This window comes from Dipteris shenzhenensis, chromosome 11 (genome assembly GCF_047967505.1).
Source record: "Dipteris shenzhenensis isolate YYH24624 ecotype China chromosome 11, Dip_SZ_1.0, whole genome shotgun sequence".
Lineage (NCBI taxonomy): Eukaryota > Viridiplantae > Streptophyta > Polypodiopsida > Gleicheniales > Dipteridaceae > Dipteris > Dipteris shenzhenensis.
This window is the reverse complement of record NC_141606.1, coordinates 42869792-42893955: the sequence shown is the minus strand read 5'-3', so window position 1 is coordinate 42893955 and position 24164 is coordinate 42869792.

The following is a 24164-nucleotide window of genomic DNA, read 5'->3' as shown; positions in this document are numbered from 1 at the left end:
CTGTCAATGGTAGTATTAACTATAGAACATGACATTGAAATTCTTGATCTATGCTTGATAATTTTCATAGTCTGTTTGGTTTTCCATGTGTCACTTTCTTCCACGATGCTTACCTTAGGTGCATGTGAGTTAGAAATCCATGGGATAGGTTCAAGTACATACGATCCAATTCTTTATTTTGTGATCTTTCAAATGTTCAAGTGGTGTCAATTTGACTTTTGCCTTGCATGTTTGTGTCCAGTAATTTTGCTCCACGTCCAAGCTGTTATGCTCTAGCCGAGATAGCATGACCTCGGAAAGATCGGTGGGCATTTTCTCTTAGATGACCAACTTTCGTAATATTTAATGTGCGTAAATAAAATGGTCAAGAGAAGTGACTGCCAAGGTCCTAGGTGAGGGTGTAATGGCATTGACTAGGTGGTTTTGAGTGCTAAGGCCTAGGTGCACCTAAATGTGCAATAATGCCAAGGGGCAAATGGTGTACCAAGTAAAAAGGGCTAAAAAGATGACATGTGGCAAAGGGAACCATCTAGGGAGTTGTGGGTTTTGTGGATAGGCATGAGACAAAATTACGTATCTGATGAAATATGCAATCCACGAAAAGAAAGCTGGGTGGATATACCGGATGCCATCGCCCGTGATTGAGTAGTCCAAGAGAGATATAGAATAGGTTTGTTTCAAATTGGTATCAGAGCTCAAGGCAAGGATTAGAGAGACGATCTGGGTGTTTGACGAAACTGTTGGCGCTGCCCGTGGTCTATGACGAAAGGAAGGCGTATTGCTAACCTTCCTGTTTCTGAGCCGTTGTTGGAGCGGGGAATCCCGTAAGGCAGTTGATGAAGTGCGGCGTGATAATTGGCTGCTCGTGACGAAGACCTTCGTGATGGCTGAGTTCGAGTTGAGGGGGAAAAGTTAGCGGAGCAGATTGGCGACGTGCTGTGATAGCATAGCGTACCCTTGACGGACGGGCTTTGCGGGGTAGTGGTTATGCCAGAAGCTAAGCTTACAGGTATTCTGTCAGGAAACGAGTTGCAGGCCTGGACCTCCCTGGTGGGCTGACGACTTATGGCTTTGCTGAGCATCGACGTGCGCCCGCGTGAAGTCAAGCGAAGGTGGAGCGGGGCGATACCCTGCGTAATAGCAGACGGAAAACAGACATTCCCGTTTTATACAGGCCGGAAGACCTGTTTCAAGCTTGCCTCACAAGCGGAACGCACTTACGCAGGCTCTTCTCCATATAAGCGTTGTCCATCGTTTCAAATTGGACCCCGAACAGTGGCGAGTGGAACCTTGTCCCGGATTCCTTTTAAAGCCTGTGTGGAGCTTCCAGGGAGCAGTCCTTTTCTCTTTTATATAAATTTTGAGTTTGCAGTCGATTCATTCTGTACAGCAGAGGCTGTCGTTTATTATTCTGTATAACAAAAAGGGGAATCTATTTTTTTTTAAAAAAAAAACTTATTTTCCCTTTTGAAACTATGGAGGCAGAAGGAAAAGATTCTAGGGTGAATCCTAGTGAATCTAGAGCACGGTCTACACAACAAATGTCCCATCACACAACACCTACTCTAGTGGGTAGAATTTCGATATTAGAAGATGCTTTACAGCAAATCATGAACCAACAGCTTCAAGTGAACGCTGGTCAGAATGAGATTAGGGAGATGGTGCAAGCCTTGTCGACTAGGCCATCTAGAATTGATAAGGGCAAAGCTCTAGCAGAGCCAGAGCCCAGTATACATTCATTAGAGCGCGCGAAGGTCAAGGTGCCTATTATTGCCAACTATAGACCGAAGAAGTATGCTGGTCGGATGATCGAGCGCAGTTCTGATGTGAACGAGGTTTGGTTACACAAGTGGGAAGAAGCCCTCGCCATTTGTGAAATCAGATCTGATCTAAAGAAAATTTGTGAGGCCACTCACCTGTTTATTGAGGCAGTGGATAGATGGTGGATAAAGCAACAGAAAGATCAAATTGCCCCTACCACCTGGGAAGGGTTTAAAGTTGAATTTAAGAAACACTTTCTTTCACCTGACGAAGAGTCCCGAGCTTGGGATGCTTATAGAAACCTTCGTCAGAGGAATCTGTCGGTGGCAGAGTACACTGACAAGTTCAGGAATGTGTTATGAAGATAACAGACCCTCTCCCTATGTCGGTTTAGTTAAAAGTCTATATCTATGGACTAAACGACAAAATTAAAATGGAAGTTCGAGCTAAATATGTGACTACATTAGATGAATCTATTGCAGTAGCCCTGAACTATGAGGATGCCAGAGGCAAATCTGGTGGATTTGTGCAGGCAGGGACTCAGTATGAGTACCCGAGGAAAGGGGAATTTCAGAGGAAATGGATTTCAAAGACAAGTGTCTCCCAGCCAAGTGGCCAAACCAAGCAGGTGAAACCGGTTGAGGGACCAGCAAAAACAAGTACCACCGTTGGGGTGAAAAGGAAAATAACTCCAATGGTAGCCCGAGCTTGGTCAAAGTCCTCGTTGACCCCTAAACAAAAAGAGAAAGCTAGAAAAGAAGGATTGTGCTTCGGCTGCCTTCAGCGACATCAATGGAAAGATTGTCCACTAAATAAAGACCGTCGCACGGCCAATATGATAATATTTGAATGTGACGTGGAAATGCAGGAGAGTCCCAATGCGGAACATATGTAGATGCAATTGGCGGGACCTTCTTAGAGGTTAGTACCTGTGTTGTTAAGTGTGTCTGTTACTAAGTTAGTAAGCGGTGCACCTGATAACATCCTTTCAAAGCCCACAGCAACGGGGTATACGGCTTTTGATGAGCCCGAGTTGATTAAAATGAAAGGGCAAGTAGCCAGTCATGATGCGATTGTGTTGTTTGACTCAGCGTCAACACATAATGTAATCAACTCGAAGCTTATTAAGAGGCTCAAGTATACGGTTAGGACGGCGAACGGAAGTTCAACTGAAGTATGGGACCAAAGGGTTACCCAGTTGGAACTTCGAATTCAGGACTATGTTGAGAAGCTGGACTTTGAACTGATCAGACTTGCTCACGCAGATATAGCCCTAGGCATGGCTTGGCTTGGCATTTTTGGAAAAATCTAGCCATTGATTGAAAAAAGCATATTTACCAGTTCAAGATGAACGTGGTAGAATATGTTTTGCGAGGTGAAAAGGATTTACCTCGAGGACCATTGATTTCAGCCATGGAAATTCGGAAGACTCCGAAAGAGTTTCTATGTCTGTGTATAGCATCGGTAGAGTCGATTGATGATGCATCGACTAGCACTGAGGCTACCCAAGATGGAAAAATGGCCGAGTTGGCTAAAGAAATATTAGAGAAGTTCTCTGAATGTTTTAGGGATGAACTACCTTATGGGTTACCTCCAGAGCAGAAAGTTCAGCATAAGACTGAACTGATCCCAGGGGCAGAACCTGTAAATAGACCTCCCTATAGAATGAGTTTTACTGAAGAGGTGGAGGTGCATAGACAACTGGAAGAATACCTCAAGTTGGGGCAGATTCAACCAAGTTTCTCACCTTTTGCTTCACCAGTGATATTAAAGAAGAAAAAGGATGATACGTTTCGCCTCCGTATAGATTACAGAGCACTAAATAATATCAGTGTTAAGCATAGGTATCTGATGGCTCGAATTGATGATTTGCTAGATGCATTACATGGAGCCGTGATTTTCAGCAAGATAGATCTTAAGTGTGGCTACCATCAGATCCGGATTAGAGCCGAGGATGTGCATAAAACTGCTTTCAGAAGCAGGTTTGGTCATTATGAGTTTTTGGTAATGCCCTTTGGACTTACCATGCTCCAGCGACATTCGTCATGCTTATGAACGATTTATTGCGTCCGTATATCGGAAAGTTTGTAGTACATTTTATTGACGATATTCTAGTGTTCAGTAAAAGTTTTGCTGAGCATCGTGAACACTTAAGAATAGTGTTCAGTACTTTGAGGAAAGCCAGTATTTATGTAAATAAAAAGAAAATTATAATGTGTATGGTTAGGCTTGAATATTTAGGGTTCATAATTACTCCACAGGGGGTAGAAATGGATCCGAAGAAAGTGGCTACGATACTAACTTGGCCAATCCCTCAGAGTCTAACCGCGTTTTGCGATCATTCTTGGGATTTGTCCAATTTTATAGAAGGCATATAAAAGGATATTCCGAAATAGTATTGCCATTGACTGATCTGACCTCAGATAAAGTACCTTTTATTTGGGGACAGAATCAACAAGAAAGTTTTAACACCATAAAACAAGCTATGGTCACAGGACCAGTGTTAAAAATAGTTGATCCCTAGAAACTGTTGTTCCTAGAAACCGATGCAAGTGGCATTGCAGTAGGAGCAGTTCTCCTTCAAGAGGGAAGGCCAGTAGCCTTTGAAAGCAAGAAGCTTTCTCCCTCTCAAAGGAATTGGCCAACTCATGGATTGGAGTTGTATGCTGTTATCCATGCTTTGAAAACATGGAGGCATTATTTGTATGGTTCAGAGTTTTATGTGGATGTGGATCATGATACTCTGAAGCATTTTTGTAAACAGCCTGACTTGAGGGGCCACCAAGCTAGGTGGGTAGAGCTCAGGCAGGAGTTTAATTTAACGATTCGGTACCGAAGAGGAAAAGATAATAAGATTGCTGATGCGTTGTCTCGCATTATGCACAATATGAGTTTCACGGTATTAGCGAGTGCTCTAATGACCGAGATCAGAGAAACTCAAAAGGTGGACGAGTTTGTCCAGAGCTTATGGCCTAAAGCTCATGAGTTTAGACCCGGGGAAATTGAAAAGGATGACCTGGCATCCAGAAAAGGCCAAACTTATGCAAGATATACCATAAGGGATGGTATGCTGAATAGAAATGGCAAGGTTGTAGTACCTAGTCAGAATGATCTTAGGCAGAGAGTCATTCGACAGTGCCATGATAGCCCATGTGCGAGACACCCAGGAGTCGAGAAGACATATGATCTCGTGAAGCGAGATTTCTTTTGGCCAAAGATGAAAATGCATATTCATGAATATGTGACACGGTGTTTCTCGTGTCAGGTAAGTAAGGCCGAGCGGGTGAAGCCACCCAGACTTTTACAGCCCTTGGAGATACCACTAAGTAAGTGGGAGAGCCTTTCCATGGAATTTATTGTAGGGCTGCCCGGAGGGTATGATTCTATCCTTGTGGTGGTTGATCGTCTAACCAAGATGGCTCACTTCATTCTGACTAGGGAGTCTGTTAGTGCCCCGCAAGTGGCGTATTTGTTTATTAGACATATATTTCGTCTACATGGATTGCCTAGATCCATAGTGTCAGACAGAGATGCCAGATTTACCGGTCATTTTTGGACTATGGTTTTTGAGACACTAAGGACTAGGTTGGGAATGAGTAGTGGGGATCATCCTGAGACAGATGGTCAGACGGAGAGAGTCAACCAGACTGTAGAGGATATGCTGAGGGCATATGTGTCATTGAGGCAACATACATGGGACAAGTGGTTGCCATTGTTGGAGTTTGCCTACAATGATAGAAAACATTCCTCTACAGGGTTCAGTTCGTTTGAGCTGAACTATGGTTATAGACCAGCAAATCCAACTATAGTTGGGGTACCTCAGAAAGTGCCTAGTGCCGCAAACTTTGTAGTTCAGATGCGGGAGATGCTAGCACTTGCGAGAGCTAATATCCGCCAGGCTATGGATAGAGCCAAGGTGTATGCAGATGAAAAGTGGTCTATAAGAGTATTTAAGGAAGGAGAAAAAGTTTTTATTAGAGCTCCTTCGCACTCGAAGTCGTCGACTTCAGGAGAGTGCGCTAAGTTATCACCTCGATATTGTGGGCCATGGTTAATTCTAAAAAGAATAGGCAAGGTAGCCTATAAATTAGAATTACCACTGGGGTGTAAGGTGCACCCAGTGTTTCATGTTTCTCGTTTAAAGAAAATTTTGCATACTGGTGACTCACTAATCGAAGGTGTTGTTTTGTTTCAGGAGATAGAGGATAATGCGAGGCGCAAACCAACAAGAATCCTGGACCGAGGAACAATGCAAATACGAAATCAGAAGATACCCACGGTGTTGGTTGCATGGCACGGTCAGCCTCTATCGGAAGCTACCTGGGAATCCGTATACCAATTACGGAGAGTGTTCCCAGATTTCATCATCGAGGACGCTGATGCTTGAAGAGGGAAGGAATGTTATGCTCTAGTCGAGATAGCATGACCTCGGAAAGATCGGTGGGCATTTTCTCTTATATAACCGACTTCTATGATATTTAATGTGCGTAAATAAAATGGTCAAGAGAAGTAACTGCCAAGGTCCTAGGTGAGGGTGTAATGGCATTGACTAGGTGGTTCTGAGTACTAAGGCCTAGGTGCACCTAAATGTGCAATAATGCCAAGGGGCAAATGGTTTAATTGTGCCCCAAGAGAGGGGTAAATGGTGTACCAAGTAAAAAGGGCTAAAAAGATGACATGTGGCAAAGGGAACCATCTAGGGAGTTGTGGGTTTTGTGGATAGGCATGAGACAAAATTATGTATCTGATGAAATATGCAATCCACGAAAAGAAGGCTGGGTGGATATACTGGATGCCATTGCCCGTGATTGAGAGTCCAAGAGAGAGATATAGAATAGGTTTGTTTCACAAGCCTTATGCAAAAACTGTTGGGATAAATGTGATCAAGGGCTTGCTCTAAGGTGCATGTGTGCATCTAGAGGAGTCACATGTGTGTGTGTGTGTTGTAGAAGCACACCTAGTGCTATGAGGTGTCAGACCATGACATAGGTGATGATGTAAGTACAAGGTCCCCCCCACATGGGAGGTTCCTTTGATTTAGGTAGTTCCTATGATCTAGGGGTTGATTGTCATTGATGTAGGGGAGGTGCCTATGATCTACGACACCTTCCTCTCCACTCTATATAAGGGAGGTTCTCCCTTGCTTTTGGATTCACTTGTGCTCTCCCCTTGTTTCATCATGAATCTCTTCATTTGGTATCAGAGCAGGTTTCGTCCTCCCATGTCTAGAAAGGTTTCTGCAATTTTCTTTGAAAGACCTCTCTGCTCTCTACCACTGGTTGTGCACTTTCTAGGAGCCTTAGAGTCCTCTGTGAATTAAGAGGACTTATAGTTGCCGCCACTCCATTGCAAGTCGTCGTAGATTGTTGCATATCCAAGGGCACCACATTTCTGCTAGAAAAGATCTTCTATACATTTTCTATAGTGCCTTACATACTCCCTTGTCATATTTTATCTAGCTTCTTGACTGGCTACTACTGCATAGAGTACACTGGAGTCAGGTTGAGCGACTATGCTAATGCATAATGTTGATGGCATCGACTATGATTTCTTTGCAAGCTTTATGTATATTTTTTGAGTCGCAAACATCTATTGGTTACCACTTATTCTGACGCAAGAGTACACGCGAAATAAAATGACTTCTCTGATTTATCCTACTTCAGAGCCTGGCATACACTAGCTGCTTCTCATATTAGTGACCGGTTGGAATTACTATAAGCTATTGCCGTTTGGACCCTACATACTTCTCAGTAACGACACTACTAGTTGCTTCAAGGGGATCCCAAATCAGAAATCCATTGGCACATTTCTTCATGTATCATTTTATGTAGTATCACGTTTAGCAATTATTTCTACAACCGACGGACGTCACGACATGATTGAAGGATGGCCTTGCTTCTTTTACTACATAAATGAATGATGTTGCAGTTATAAGAACCTGCGACACTCTTTATGCCATCCCCAATATACCAGCTCTCCATGCTGTTTATCTCCATGCCGATTTGAAGGAATCAAAATTTTGATAGAGGCAAGCAAGGACGACTTCAACAAGTTGGAGAAGTCTGCATGGCAGCTTGTAGTCCGACTCTATTTCATGGAGAAAGGTCTTTGGCAAGTGTTTGCACAGGCATAGAGAAGAAGCCGAGCAACAACCAAGGGAGCGAGAAGATCCAGCTATGGGAAGCAAAGAGCGATGAGGCTCTAGGCATCCTTGGAAGAACCTTGGGAAGCAGATACAACTACCATCTTGATTTGACAAAGCTGGCAAGCAAGAATTGGAAGCAAGAATTGGATAGCCTTGGAGACAATCTTTGGTCCAAGACTGAAGAACTCAAAGGTAATGCTCAAGTAGGAGTTTTTTTGCCCTAAAGCTGATTAGAGACATCAAGCTTGCACTACTACACACGGATCCTATTGCGACGTTTATGTACCGACGTTTAGTGCCCGCTTAGCATTAATCGTCAGTATGAAAATCGGGTTTCGTAAATCGTCGCAATATAGCGACTTTTGCTAAAAGTCGCTATATAGTGACACTGAGACAAAATATTATAGCAACGTTTTTACAGAGAGGTTTTTTTTTTTTTTTTAGGCCTTAAAAGTTAGTTTTTTCCAATGACAAAATTTTTTAAATTTTCATACATGTTCGAGCTCATAGAGAATAAAAAAATGAGAGCATGTACATCAAGCCTTTGAAGCTCATATATTCATGTCCAAGTTTGAGATGAGGAAAATCAAATAAGAGCATTTACATCAACTGTTTCATCTTGAGCCAAGTCTAAGGCGCCAAGCAAATCTATCTCCAACTCTATACCGAGTTGATCTCCTATATCATCATCGTACTCTAGTATCGTACGTTCATCTAAAAGTATTTGATCATCTTCTTCAATAAAGCTTAAGTGTGGTGATTGATCTTGATGATTGTTGTCTTCTTCGTCAATATCGTGATCTCATTATGCATGAGCATATGAGGGAAAGAGGGGGGGAAAGAGAGAGGAAAAGAGGGGAAGAAGAGGGAATAAGAGAAGAGAGGGGAAGAGATGGTTCCTATGCCCATCACTGTAGCTAGCGTATAAGGCGCTAGCTTAGCCAATGCAAATAACAAAAATAACAAAAGGAAAAAAGAGGAAGCATTTTCTTACCTGGAAAAGTCCTGCTCGGTGTTTCGTGGACTGGCCCTACAAAAGAGAGGAAGCATACCATTTTTCAGATAACTAGTTAGAGGAAGGAGGAGTTTAGAGAAGCAAGTTCTCAAAGGGATTGGATTGAGGAGACAAGCATAAGCCTACAAACAAGGAGAAAGCATAAGCCTAAAAACAAGGAGAAAGAGGAGGAAGAGAAATACCAAAAAGAGAAGAGGTGAGTCTTCTTTCTTTCACCAAATCTTGTTTTTTGTCCTTAACCTCTAAAAATCAAGCATGAAAATTAGCACATAGCCTTAGCAATACAAGGAGAAACATGCTTCAATACTCACAAAACGAAATCTCACAAAAAATGAACCTACATTTGTTAAAGAGACTCACCTTCTTGAAAAACTTCCTTTCACATAAGCAGAGAGGGAGAAGGGTGGAGAGGGAGCACAAGTGTTGGGAGAGGGGCTGGGTATGGGTGAGGAGTAGGGATTAGAGAGGAGGAAAGCGAGGTCATCGAATATAAGGTGGGAGGAGAGATTTTTGCTTTTCCTGCAATAGAGATGTGAAAGACGGCGTCGCGGAGGGTTTTGGGTTTAAGCCCCCAGCGTCGCTCATCTATCATATCCACCCCCTCCACCACCCACTTTCTGTTGGCCACCACCCGTCCACTATGCTTGTTTATCCACTACCATTAATTTCGATGATCTCCTCCCCCTTTCATCAATCACTCATGGTACACTCTCCCCTCTTTTCTCCTCTCCATCCCATCATCCCCTTCTCCTTATTCTGTCACCCTCTCTCTTTTTTATGTCATTCATCCCCCTCCATTCTCTCACACTTCCCCCTTCCATTTTCTCACCCCCCCTTCCATTCTCTCTCCACCCCTCTGCACCCTCCCTTTTGATTCCCTCTCTATCCCTCTTCCATTCTCTTACACTTCCCCTGATTCTCTAACATTTTCCCCTTCCATTCTCTCACCCCCCCAACCATCCTCTCACATCCACTAACCCCTTATCATTCTCTCCAACCCCTTTCCATTCCACCCCCTTCCATTTCCCAATCACTCCCCTTTCCACCCCTCTCTCATTCTCTCCCTAACCCTTGCCTCCAAGTCACCACTCTTTCTCTCCACACCCTCTCGTTCTCTCTCCCTATCCGTACTCTATATGTCTCCTTTCCCTCCCCCTCTCTCTAATTCATCTATCTAACACTCTCTCTGTAATCCCCCCCACATTCACTCACTATGTGACCATTGGGCACCGTGCTAGTGCTGTCATCAATGCTGCAACCTGTACGCCACCCCTCTAATGTGTTAACGAGTTCTTGGTTGCCGTGTACAAGGAGATCTTTGCCACACATGTGCTTTGGATGCTTCCCACCACACACACACACCTTAGAATCAAACCCATTGGCATGTACCATTGGGATTGGTGTGCTAGCCCCCTCTACCGCCACTTTGGACAACACATAACATCACATGGAAATCGTGTCATATGAATATTTTGCTAGTCACCCACTCACTCTTTGCCTCACATGCTGTACCCTAGATCAGTGCCTCTACCATCCAACGCCACACCTCATGCAATGTACATGCCCCGGTCTCGTGTCTGTCCACTTTGCCGTTCATGCCCACCCGCCTCTTGGGTGATGTGCATGCCATGCCAACCACCTCTAAGGGCACCGTAGTGCCTCTAAGTCCTAAACAAGTTGTTGCATGTCACCTCAATTAACTCCAGTCCACACTCGATCTCCTCCACCCCCAGCCTATGTGCATCACTGCTGCGGCCCAGACAGCTCCCCATTTTGCTTGCCGAGCGCCCCGCACTGCACCGCCTTACCACCTCACCACCTTGGGAGCACTATAATGAGCTCGACTAGCAAGCCACCCATAGTGCCACATGCCCCCATCGATTGTGCTGCCTCATTTGGAGCCAACCTACACCCTCAGCCTCCTTCTCTCACTGCCCCTCTCGCCTCTCATAGATTGCCTCCATCCCAACCTGCGTGACTTGGGCACTGTGCACTTGGTCTCATACAGTACTCCCACTCTTCTCTTTTTCTTGCCAAACCTTTGGTTTTGCAATCACCCATTCATAGTAGTGTCATCTTGTAATCTGCCCCAGTCGCAACACTAGAGGCTCCTCCTCCTCTGTACCAAACCGCCACGTCCATCATTAGCTCCTCGAGCCACTATCCCCTGTCAATAATCCTCCCTTCACTTCCACATCAAATTTCGGCCCTTCATAATCTATCCAATCTGGTGCTCGAGCTCACGGCACTTGCTCTTTCCTCACACTAACTAACAACAAACACCCACCACAAGACCACGACACTCACAAAGTCACGCACACACATGAACACAGTGGCAACAAGCACATAGACGGAATAATCACACACACACACACACACACACACACACACACACACACACACACACACACACACACACACACAAACACACACACACACACACACATGCACGCATGCACACATGCACATGAATGCACATGCATGCGCACGCACGCGCACACACACACACACCCTTCCCCTTCCCCTAGCAAGGGGTTAAAGGTGGGTACAAAAGGATTTCCTCTCAAGAAGGGGTAATTGAATACTCTAACCCCTAGGGCATCTTATTATAAGATTAACACAAGGATTAGGGAGCCACGAGAACAGTATAATATTGGTACTAGAAGATAAATGTTACCCCCTAGCAAATTGAACACACCCATAACCCCTATATATGGCTTATATATCATCAGCTATTAGGGGTGGATATTAAGGTAATATGACTTTTGAAAAAAGAAACAAATGGGTAATGAGATAGTCACAATTTTAACAAAATGGATTTAAAATATTGCCTTGTATTGATCCCGTTAGTATATATTCATAATACTTTAACTACTTAGGGGAATCCCCGAAGCAACATGATGCACACAAAGGACTCGTAAGTATTGCAATGCATGACTAAGATGACATAGGAAAACCTAACGGATAAGTAGGGGTCTGAATGGGTGGAATGTCCGCCCATTATAGTGGAGTTAAAAAGGGATATACAAATGGAAAAATAGATATAGAATTGGGAATTATGAAGATAATACAAGGACATGCAGAGGAAATAATGGCATGGCAGCCACGGGCAATAACAACCTAGACACGTGCTAGAATCCGATCAACCGAATGCACATGGACTACATTTGCCAAACATACGTTGTGAATTGGCGGGAAGAAAGAAGACAAGCAATACTACACATGGGTCCTATTCCGACGCTTAAGCACCAATGTTTAGCATGCGTGGGGTACTAATCATTGGTAATCAAAGCAGGATTCGTTAAGTGTCACTATATAGTGACTTTAGACAAGCGTCGCTATATAGCGATGTTTAAAGAGCGTCGCTATATAGCGACACTTATCAGACTTGTGAATGGTCGTTATATAGCGACACTGAGATAGTTTCCTATCGTGACATTTTACAGAGAGTGTTTTTTCCCAGAGCAACATTAAAATATAAATTTTTCCGATGACAATTGTTTTTTCCTTTTCATACATGTTTGATCCTTTGAGAGAATAAAAGTACAAGAGCATGTACATCAAGCCTTTGAAGCTCATATATTCATGTCCAAGTTTGAGATGAAAAAAATCAATGAAGAGCATTTACATCAACCGCTTCATCTTGAGCCAAGACTAATGCGCCAAACAAGTCTATCTCTAACTCTATACCGAGTTGATCCCCTATATCATCATCGTACATCATCATCGTACTCTAGCATCGTATGCTCACCTAAGAGTACTTGATCATCTTCTTCAATAAAGTGTGGTAATTCTTGATGATCGTCATCTTCTTCCTCAATATCGTGATCTCCATCTTCCTCTTGTACAATGTCATTATGCGCATCTTCCTCTTAGCTCAGATTGTGATCTTCATCTTCTTCGCTAGATCCATCTGGATCAATTGGATCCGACATTGGTAGTGGCATCTCCATATCCACATCTCTATCTTCAAAAATTTGCTTACTTCGTGGTGCAACTTGGATCACGTACCACCATCTTGGATCAGAATGATCCGAATGAAAAACCATCTATATTGAAGATGGGTGCCAAATGCCATCAATTATATATATGAAATTATGCTTAAGTACATGTATCAATGGATCTTTAAAAATGAAGTCTTCGATTAATTGAATCATTAGTATGCACCTGCTCACAATGCTCGGGAAGAACAAAAGTATCACTTTCATCGGTCCAAAGTTTGGTGGAGTCTATTGCAAAGAAACCGCTACTGTCTTTTCTCACTGTCGCATGGGGACCATTGTAAATAGTTCTAAACCATTTTACATCAAAAATAAAAATACTAAATCGTCTAAAATCAATTTCATAGATTTCGCGTATGGTTCCACAATAATCCAACTGTGAGAAGAGAAGATTGGTATCCGAAGCACTTGTTCGGCTATCTTCTGTGAAGTTAGCCATGATTCCACAATCATACATGACTCTCTTTGAATCGATGTGTTCCACGTGAAAATGTTGTTCATATGACAATGCAATGTACTTTTTGTACTCCAAAAGAGCATCATTAAAACAATGAAGATGCATCTATTTTATAGCATATATTGCCACAAATAATTACTTAATTACATCAAGAGGTAAGAAACTTACATGCATCATCATACATCGATAACTCTCGCTCGTGCTCATTTATTGTCTCTCCATCGCATTCGGCTTTACGTAGAGCCAGTTGTAGCCAATCAAGTGACATGTGAGTGGGAAGAAGGTCGAGATCCCATGGATATGGTTGCGATCACCTATACATTACTCTTAATCTCATCCTTGCATTTATTCTTTCAGCTTTGGCCACTTCATATCTCTCAATCCACTTCTGCATCTCCTTGCTATTGAGGATACAATTTAACTTATTAAAGTTTTCCATTTTCTCTTCGCTCATCTTTTTTTCAATCCCTTTTCCTTGGGGAACCTCACCAACGATGCGATCATCATCCTTGTTATGCCAAGCTTCTGGCATATCGGGATTCGTGGATACAAGAAACTCCATGATATATACTAATGACTCTTGCACAAGCCATCCCTCTGCCATGCTTGCTCCTGGTCTTGCTCTTTGTCTTACAAATCCCTTCAAAGTTTTCATAAACCACTCGAGAAAAAACATCCATCGATTATGAACAGTACCTGCAATGGCCACCTCATCAACTATGTGCACTAAGCACCCTTTTATTGTAATTGGGAGGATGAACTATCAAAGCAACAAAGAAGTCATGTCAATAATATAACATAATCATAAATTTTACACTAAGGCATCATGATTATCGGTACACTAATCCTACAGCTTAGAATACCTGTAAGGCCTTGTGCCAATCATGGGACTTGAGCCCACTAAGCTTATTGTCCTTTGAAAATACTCCTTTCAAGCAATGCATGTACCTTGTGGGTGTTTGAAAAGAGGCAATGTTCGCCTTGACTGCCGCCTCTTCTCTCGTGGAGAGGATCCATGTTGCTTTCGGGAGGATAACTTTTCCCGAAGCACACATTTGGGGCCACAAACAAGACATCCTATTCATAGCAGGCAAGTCTTGTCACACTCCTCTCAAGTCTTTGGAACCAACCAAGTGTGCCCAAATAGTTGCCCCCACATTCTTGAAGATATGTATGGGATCCAAGAGATGATTGATTTGTAACTGACCCCAATAAGAAAGCTCATGAAAGATCGATAGCCTCTTCATACCACGAGGAGGTTCCTCTCCATTCACCCTCCAAGCCTGAATCTAGTCACTTGCCTTCAAATATTTTGGTGGTGGATCAAGCTGACCTCCACGTGCAAGATGGGTCCAATGGAAGGTATCGAGCATGACCTTCATAAACATTTTTCCTCATATGTTTGGAGTATCGTGCAAGTGATTTCAAACCGGTCCACAAATAGGACAAGCATGGTACCCACTTGTAACAAGTCTTGCACACGTGCATGAATGTGTTAGTATAAGACGTGTGCAAAAGAGAGTCATAAAAGCATAATCCTATATTATACATGTAAAGACACAACCACATACCTGCACACTCTCCATATCCTGGATAGTCATGCATGGTCCACATCAAGATACCCCTGACCAAAATATCATTGGTATGTCTAGCAGCTCTAGAAATATCAAAGACCTACACTCATCTCCATAAGATCTACAACTCCTCTATCAAAGGTGCCATGTACATGTCCATATTTATTGGCCTTTTACTTCGCTGGCACAAGTAATGCAAGCATGAGGTGTCCCTTCTTTATTGTTAGCCATGGTGGGATATTGTAATTCACTAAGACTATGGGCCATGTCGACCAAGATGTCGAGCGTAACCCGACGGGATTCACGCTGTCCATGGCGAGCCCAAGATGTAAATTGTGCGGCTCCCTTGCAAAGTCCAGCCATTGATTGTCTATGTGCTTCCAAGCTACACAATCTATGGGAATCCTCAATGTGTCATCAATGGACCGATGAGATGCATGCCAAGTCATCAACTCTGCTATGGATTTACATCAGAACATGTGATGTATTCTTGCAATGATGGGAAAGTGTCTCAAGACCTTTACTGGTATCTGCTCATCTGCCCACCCCCTATAAGTCATCTCTATATCATTGTTCCCCACACTTCGGTCAACTAGCCAAATCTCCATGCTTACAGGTATAAGTCTACTCCTACTTGTAATCTCACTTTTTAAAATGTTTTATTCTTTAAATTCCAATCTAATTTCCAATTAATATGGTTTCACTCTTAGAGTCAAAGCTCAACATCCCATCAGTGGAGGTGAGTAGTGATGATTAGGGATAAGGCTTATATGGCTTCGACGAGGGCCAGGGATCAAGGTGCAGCTCACAAGGACCAGGGATCAGACACAGCTCATGAGGGCCAAGGATCAGCCAGCAAGAAGAGGACGAGTATGACGATTCGGATGAGCAGTAGTATTAATAGTAGTTTGCATATACTTTGCCATATATATGCTTTTGTATATCGGCTCATTTGAGCGGTTTTGTATCACCCTTTTCGAAAGGGTAATTTTGTAAGAAACAATGTTGTATATCTTCGACATGTATATGCTTCCATCGCTCGGTTCATTTGAGCAATTTTGTATCACCCTTTCCACAAGGGAAATTTTGTAATAAAAAACATTCTTTTGTAATTACTAAATAAAAAACATTAGTGGGGGCAAAACAGGGCTTGTTCTGGCCCTGTTTAGCCCCACTAATGTTTTTTTAAAGCTTCTATTAATCATCACTATATAGCGACGTTTACTAGTGTCGCTATATAGCGACATTTATTAGTGTCACTATATAGCGACACTTATATAGCGACCGTTCTTTTTTGATGCTTATCACGACATAAATAATGACCTTTGCACTCGTCAAAAAAAAACTTTTTAGTGTAAAAAAGGTCGGTATTTCCATCAAAAAAGGACCTATGCCTTGTAGTGAAATGGAAATACACTCTATACAGTGGACATTGAACCTCCCCCCTCGAGCAGTGTGCAATCCGAGGGAGTAGAAGTAATAGCGAGGAAACTTTGCTGCATAAGGGAAGCTACCAACGCCCTTCACTACAGCACTTGCCTCGAGAGCCTTAGATCCGAGTGCCAGCATTCAAAAAGCCTGACGACTTCCAAGCAAACTTGTGCGAGGTCTAGTGGTATCCTAGAAAAAGAAGCGGAGGTACATTGAGCACTGAAGTCGAGTGAGGACAAGAAAAATGAGGATGAACAAATGGACACGAACAGGTGAGTGAGGGCTAAAGGGTGCACTTAGAATACCCGTTGCTAGTAGTGATAAGCCCAAGATTCTGATGGGATATCTCAAGTTGTATGCCCCAAGCACACCTTGGCTTCCATGTGTGTGTGCTAGAGGAATAGTTAGGTGCCCATAAGCACTGTTAGGTGGTGGTAGATGCCACATAGGATGATTGAGAGAATCTAGGAGCTGATTGAGTAGATGATTGAGGAGATGATTGTGGAGCTTGGTGGCTCATGTAAGAGGTGCCTACATATGGACCTCACCTTTCTTCATTCCATAAGCAAGCAAGCATTCTCATTTCGTGTTCAGCTTCATGCTTTCCTTTCAGTTCTTCAACATGGTATCAAAGCACTATGATCCTCCTTGAGCACATTTATGCCATGTCATCATCTTCTTCTTCTCCATCTTCTTCTTCTTCATCTTCACCATTTCTTCCCCAAACTATAATCGTCTTTGGGATTGAAATCAATGTCTAGGTACACTGTATCAATCTGATGCAATTCCTCACTTGTAAGAAACATATTTCCATGTTCATTTGCAAAATAACTGTGACTAGAATGTCCACCATGATGATTTCCTCTGCCTCGAGAATTTCCTCGATTGCTACTGGATTGACCGCCTTGATTGTACTGCTTCTTGCGGCAATCTCTTTCATAGTGTCCAAACTTGTGACATTAGTTGCACTGAATGTTTGACATGTTGGTGGATGCATTCCCTCATCCTTGGAATCTTCCTTGATTGGAATGTTTTCCTCTTTGCTGATTTTGATGTTGTTGAGGATGATGCTGATTTTGCTGACTTTGATTTTGTTGATGATGACCACTTTTCTTATATGATCTACCTCTACCTTTGCCTTTGCCTCTGCTTATGTCTGAAGCTATGGATGCTTGATCATTAGAATGATTTTACGTCTTGAATGGCTTGAGTCCTGAGTTCTTCACCAAGTAGAACTGATTGAAGTTCTTCCAGTGTCAGAATTTGCCATTGGATGGCAATACTCTAGACTAGATTCTCGTATCCCTCTCCTAGTCCATTTAGAATGACTTGAACCATTTCTGCAGGATTCATAGTCCCTCCTGCTATTGCAAGTTGATTGTTGTAGTCTTTTATGCAGAGTACATAAGCATGACCGGTTTCACTACTATTGCGGAAACTCTGGTTGATCTGGTTTCTGAGGGTGAGAATCTTGGATGTGTTCTTGGACTCGTAGAGAGATGCAAACATATCCCATGCTTCTTTTGATGTCTTGACTGTGTTGAGCTGTCCTAGCATGACATCTTGCACATTTTGCTTGATTAGGTGATAGGCATACGGGTCTTTCTTATCCCATTCTGCCTGATCGGGCAATGGTAGGATCTGCTACTGGTGTGAAAACTATTTGTGTAGATGTAGATCCTGAAGTAGATCCCGTTGCTGGTGCTATGACAACAGATGGAGTAGAGCTACTGGTAGCTGGATCATCCAATGGTCTAAGTGTAGACCCATCGACATACTCCCATTTGTCCTGAAGCACAAGAATGGTCTCCATTCGGTATTTCCATGTACCGTAATTGGAGTTGTCTAACATAGCAGGTGCCTCCAGATTGAGGTTGCTAGTCGACATGGTGCAGGAAATGTACTCAAAAGTGTCATGAAAATCTCTGTATGAATCAACTGCAAATACACTGACTATGCCAAGTGAAATCTCTATACCATCGATGAAGATAGAATTGCAATATATAAAATCTGATCTGTATTACAAGGCTTGTGTCAATGATGCCGGGAATAGCCAAGAGGCTTCACAAGGCTGAAATGATGTGCACGATGCCGTGAGATAGCCGAATAGGCTTTACAATGGTGGCATGTGTGTGTGAAATCAAATGCTATCTGCCCACTGAAACAATTTGCAATGCCTATGAACTCTGAAGTCTGCTCACTGAACTGATGAACATAAGGTTTTAGGTAATGTAATGATGTGAAACTGTATGTGAGCGTATGGACTGTCCGAGTAGGTACTAGTCGAGAATTTCGGGCACGGCTTAGATTGGCAACTTGGGGAAATTCAAAGCGTCCCCTCTATGGCAATCTGGTATACTCTGATCTAGATCTAAACCAATCATCGATCGGTGAAAGAACAACAAATAATTCCTTTTCTTTTTTTCTTTTTAAGTGTTGGGTTAGATGCGTCGATGTAGAGGCAAATGTGCATGAAGGAAGTGGTTTTGTCGTCGAGGCTCAAATGTGAGTGTAACTTGCGCCAAAATGTGTGCATGATGTAACAAGCGCGTAGAGCACGAAAAAACGAGCAACTTTCTTTTTTGGAGCACCCTCAAATTCTTCCAGAATCAAGAGATATGACTTGATCTAGGTGGAGGGGCAAAAGGAGTGCAAATGTGCTCAATGATGATGTGTCACTGTGAGTCACATGCAGTGATGATGTGGTAATGTGCCGAGCAAGAGGTGTGCCAGTGAAGCCTGTGCTGAGCTGGCAGAAGTGGTCACATGCAATGACTGTGAAGCACTATGTGTGCCTACAAAGGTCAGTGCTGATTGGACAGCTATGATGGCACTGCTGATGTGGCACTGGCTGAGGTGGCACTGCTGAGGTGGTAGATAAGGATTGAGTTAAGGTAGCTTAACCATGGTTAACCATGGTTCATTGACCCATGGTAAACTTGACCTATGGTTAAGTTAACCAACCTTATCCACTCTCTAACCAGGGTTACGGTACTCGAGTTAACTTAACCAGATAAGATGATGATGTGGCATCTTCATGACCAAGCCCAAGGGTGTGAGGTCAGCCGAGGATAAGGTTCTTGCCACGTGTCGCTCTAAGGAGAATCGGAATCTTTCGGAGATTTCATCGCTTTGTCTCTAAGAATTCCATCGTGTAGAGGCTGTCGTTGGCAGAGGACTTGGAGATGCTTGGCGCGTGAGCTACTGGCTTGGAGATCCCTAAGCGCGGGAGCCTTTACTGATGTGAGTAGTATTGGAAACGGTCGTTGGAGGGCGTTGGAGCCTGAGTTGCTCGATGTGCACCTACTTGGAGCTTTGTGTGGCCGTGGCTATGCAAGGAGCCTGTTGGTGCAAGTCGATGGCCATCGGGAGTCTGTCAGTGCTGCAGGTCATGGGTGGCGCTCGAGTGCAAAGGAGGCTTGCCATTGAAGGATCCGCGGGGAATCCTATCATCCAAGCTTGGTTGTAGGAAGCTTTGTAGAGCCCGTCGGGTCGTAGACTGGTAGAGAGCCAGTAGTCCAGGAGGGTCATTGAAGGAGGTGACTGAGTGAGCACTACTGCAGTCACGTAGGTGCCTTAGAAGATGAGCCATGTTGACTAGATCATACCGTGAAGCAGCATTTGAAGGAGAGTAAGCACTCTTGTTGGAGAGGAAGCACTGGAGTAGAAGCAAGTCGAGGCCTTGGCTATTGCAGGTGCTGTTGATAAAAGGCCCGTGAGGTCTGGTGAGGCGTAGAGATCTTAGAGCCACCGTGCACCTGTGGCAGGAGCCTTAAGGCTATATGGAGATTTGGCCTTCGTTTGATGTAGAAGGCGCCAAGCAAATCTATCTCCAACTCTATACCGAGTTGATCTCCTATATCATCATCGTACTCTAGTATCGTACGTTCATCTAAAAGTATTTGATCATCTTCTTCAATAAAGCTTAAGTGTGGTGATTGATCTTGATGATTGTTGTCTTCTTCGTCAATATCGTGATCTCATTATGCATGAGCATATGAGGGAAAGAGGGGGGGAAAGAGAGAGGAAAAGAGGGGAAGAAGAGGGAATAAGAGAAGAGAGGGGAAGAGATGGTTCCTATGCCCATCACTGTAGCTAGCGTATAAGGCGCTAGCTTAGCTAATGCAAATAACAAAAATAACAAAAGGAAAAAAGAGGAAGCATTTTCTTACCTGGAAAAGTCCTGCTCGGTGTTTCGTGGACTGGCCCTACAAAAGAGAGGAAGCATACCATTTTTCAGATAACTAGTTAGAGGAAGGAGGAGTTTAGAGAAGCAAGTTCTCAAAGGGATTGGATTGAGGAGACAAGCATAAGCCTACAAACAAGGAGAAAGCATAAGCCTAAAAACAAGGAGAAAGAGGAGGAAGAGAAATACCAAAAAGAGAAGAGGTGAGTCTTCTTTCTTTCACCAAATCTTGTTTTTTGTCCTTAACCTCTAAAAATCAAGCATGAAAATTAGCACATAGCCTTAGCAATACAAGGAGAAACATGCTTCAATACTCACAAAACGAAATCTCACAAAAAATGAACCTACATTGGTTAAAGAGACTCACCTTCTTGAAAAACTTCCTTTCACATAAGCAGAGAGGGAGAAGGGTGGAGAGGGAGCACAAGTGTTGGGAGAGGGGCTGGGTATGGGTGAGGAGTAGGGATTAGAGAGGAGGAAAGCGAGGTCATCGAATATAAGGTGGGAGGAGAGATTTTTGCTTTTCCTGCAATAGAGATGTGAAAGACGGCGTCGCGGAGGGTTTTGGGTTTAAGCCCCCAGCGTCGCTCATCTATCATATCCACCCCCTCCACCACCCACTTTCTGTTGGCCACCACCCGTCCACTATGCTTGTTTATCCACTACCATTAATTTCGATGATCTCCTCCCCCTTTCATCAATCACTCATGGTACACTCTCCCCTCTTTTCTCCTCTCCATCCCATCATCCCCTTCTCCTTATTCTGTCACCCTCTCTCTTTTTTATGTCATTCATCCCCCTCCATTCTCTCACACTTCCCCCTTCCATTTTCTCACCCCCCCTTCCATTCTCTCTCCACCCCTCTGCACCCTCCCTTTTGATTCCCTCTCTATCCCTCTTCCATTCTCTTACACTTCCCCTGATTCTCTAACATTTTCCCCTTCCATTCTCTCACCCCCCCAACCATCCTCTCACATCCACTAACCCCTTATCATTCTCTCCAACCCCTTTCCATTCCACCCCCTTCCATTTCCCAATCACTCCCCTTTCCACCCCTCTCTCATTCTCTCCCTAACCCTTGCCTCCAAGTCACCACTCTTTCTCTCCACACCCTCTCGTTCTCTCTCCCTATCCGTACTCTATATGTCTCCTTTCTCTCCCCCTCTCTCTAATTCATCTATCTAACACTCTCTCTGTAATCCCCCCCACATTCACTCACTATGTGACCATTGGGCACCGTGCTAGTGCTGTCATCAATGCTGCAACCTGTACGCCACCCCTCTAATGTGTTAGCGAGTTCTTGGTTGCCGTGTACAAGGAGATCTTTGCCACACATGTGCTTTGGATGCTTCCCACCACACACACACACCTTAGAATCAAACCCATTGGCATGTACCATTGGGATTGGTGTGCTAGCCCCCTCTACCGCCACTTTGGACAACACATAACATCACATGGAAATCGTGTCATATGAATATTTTGCTAGTCACCCACTCACTCTTTGCCTCACATGCTGTACCCTAGATCAGTGCCTCTACCATCCAACGCCACACCTCATGCAATGTACATGCCCCGGTCTCGTGTCTGTCCACTTTGCCGTTCATGCCCACCCGCCTCTTGGGTGATGTGCATGCCATGCCAACCACCTCTAAGGGCACCGTAGTGCCTCTAAGTCCTAAACAAGTTGTTGCATGTCACCTCAATTAACTCCAGTCCACACTCGATCTCCTCCACCCCCAGCCTATGTGCATCACTGCTGCGGCCCAGACAGCTCCCCATTTTGCTTGCCGAGCGCCCCGCACTGCACCGCCTTACCACCTCACCACCTTGGGAGCACTATAATGAGCTCGACTAGCAAGCCACCCATAGTGCCACATGCCCCCATCGATTGTGCTGCCTCATTTGGAGCCAACCTACACCCTCAGCCTCCTTCTCTCACTGCCCCTCTCGCCTCTCATAGATTGCCTCCATCCCAACCTGCGTGACTTGGGCACTGTGCACTTGGTCTCATACAGTACTCCCACTCTTCTCTTTTTCTTGCCAAACCTTTGGTTTTGCAATCACCCATTCATAGTAGTGTCATCTTGTAATCTGCCCCAGTCGCAACACTAGAGGCTCCTCCTCCTCTGTACCAAACCGCCACGTCCATCATTAGCTCCTCGAGCCACTATCCCCTGTCAATAATCCTCCCTTCACTTCCACATCAAATTTCGGCCCTTCATAATCTATCCAATCTGGTGCTCGAGCTCACGGCACTTGCTCTTTCCTCACACTAACTAACAACAAACACCCACCACAAGACCACGACACTCACAAAGTCACGCACACATATGAACACAGTGGCAACAAGCACATAGACGGAATAATCACACACACACACACACACACACACACACACACACACACACACACACACACACACACACACACACACACACACACACACACACACACACACACACACACACACACACACACACACAAACACACACACACACACACTCATGCACGCATGCACACATGCACATGAATGCACATGCATGCGCACGCACGCGCACACACACACACACCCTTCCCCTTCCCCTAGCAAGGGGTTAAAGGTGGGTACAAAAGGATTTCCTCTCAAGAAGGGGTAATTGAATACTCTAACCCCTAGGGCATCTTATTATAAGATTAACACAAGGATTAGGGAGCCACGAGAACAGTATAATATTGGTACTAGAAGATAAATGTTACCCCCTAGCAAATTGAACACACCCATAACCCCTATATATGGCTTATATATCATCAGCTATTAGGGGTGGATATTAAGGTAATATGACTTTTGAAAAAAGAAACAAATGGGGAATGAGATAGTCACAATTTTAACAAAATGGATTTAAAATATTGCCTTGTATTGATCCCGTTAGTATATATTCATAATACTTTAACTACTTAGGGGAATCCCCGAAGCAACATGATGCACACAAAGGACTCGTAAGTATTGCAATGCATGACTAAGATGACATAGGAAAACCTAACGGATAAGTAGGGGTCTGAATGGGTGGAATGTCCGCCCATTATAGTGGAGTTAAAAAGGGATATACAAATGGAAAAATAGATATAGAATTGGGAATTATGAAGATAATACAAGGACATGCAGAGGAAATAATGGCATGGCAGCCACGGGCAATAACAACCTAGACACGTGCTAGAATCCGATCAACCGAATGCACATGGACTACATTTGCCAAACATACGTTGTGAATTGGCGGGAAGAAAGAAGACAAGCAATACTACACATGGGTCCTATTCCGACGCTTAAGCACCAATGTTTAGCATGCGTGGGGTACTAATCATTGGTAATCAAAGCAGGATTCGTTAAGTGTCACTATATAGTGACTTTAGACAAGCGTCGCTATATAGCGATGTTTAAAGAGCGTCGCTATATAGCGACACTTATCAGACTTGTGAATGGTCGTTATATAGCGACACTGAGATAGTTTCCTATCGTGACATTTTACAGAGAGTGTTTTTTCCCAGAGCAACATTAAAATATAAATTTTTCCGATGACAATTGTTTTTTCCTTTTCATACATGTTTGATCCTTTGAGA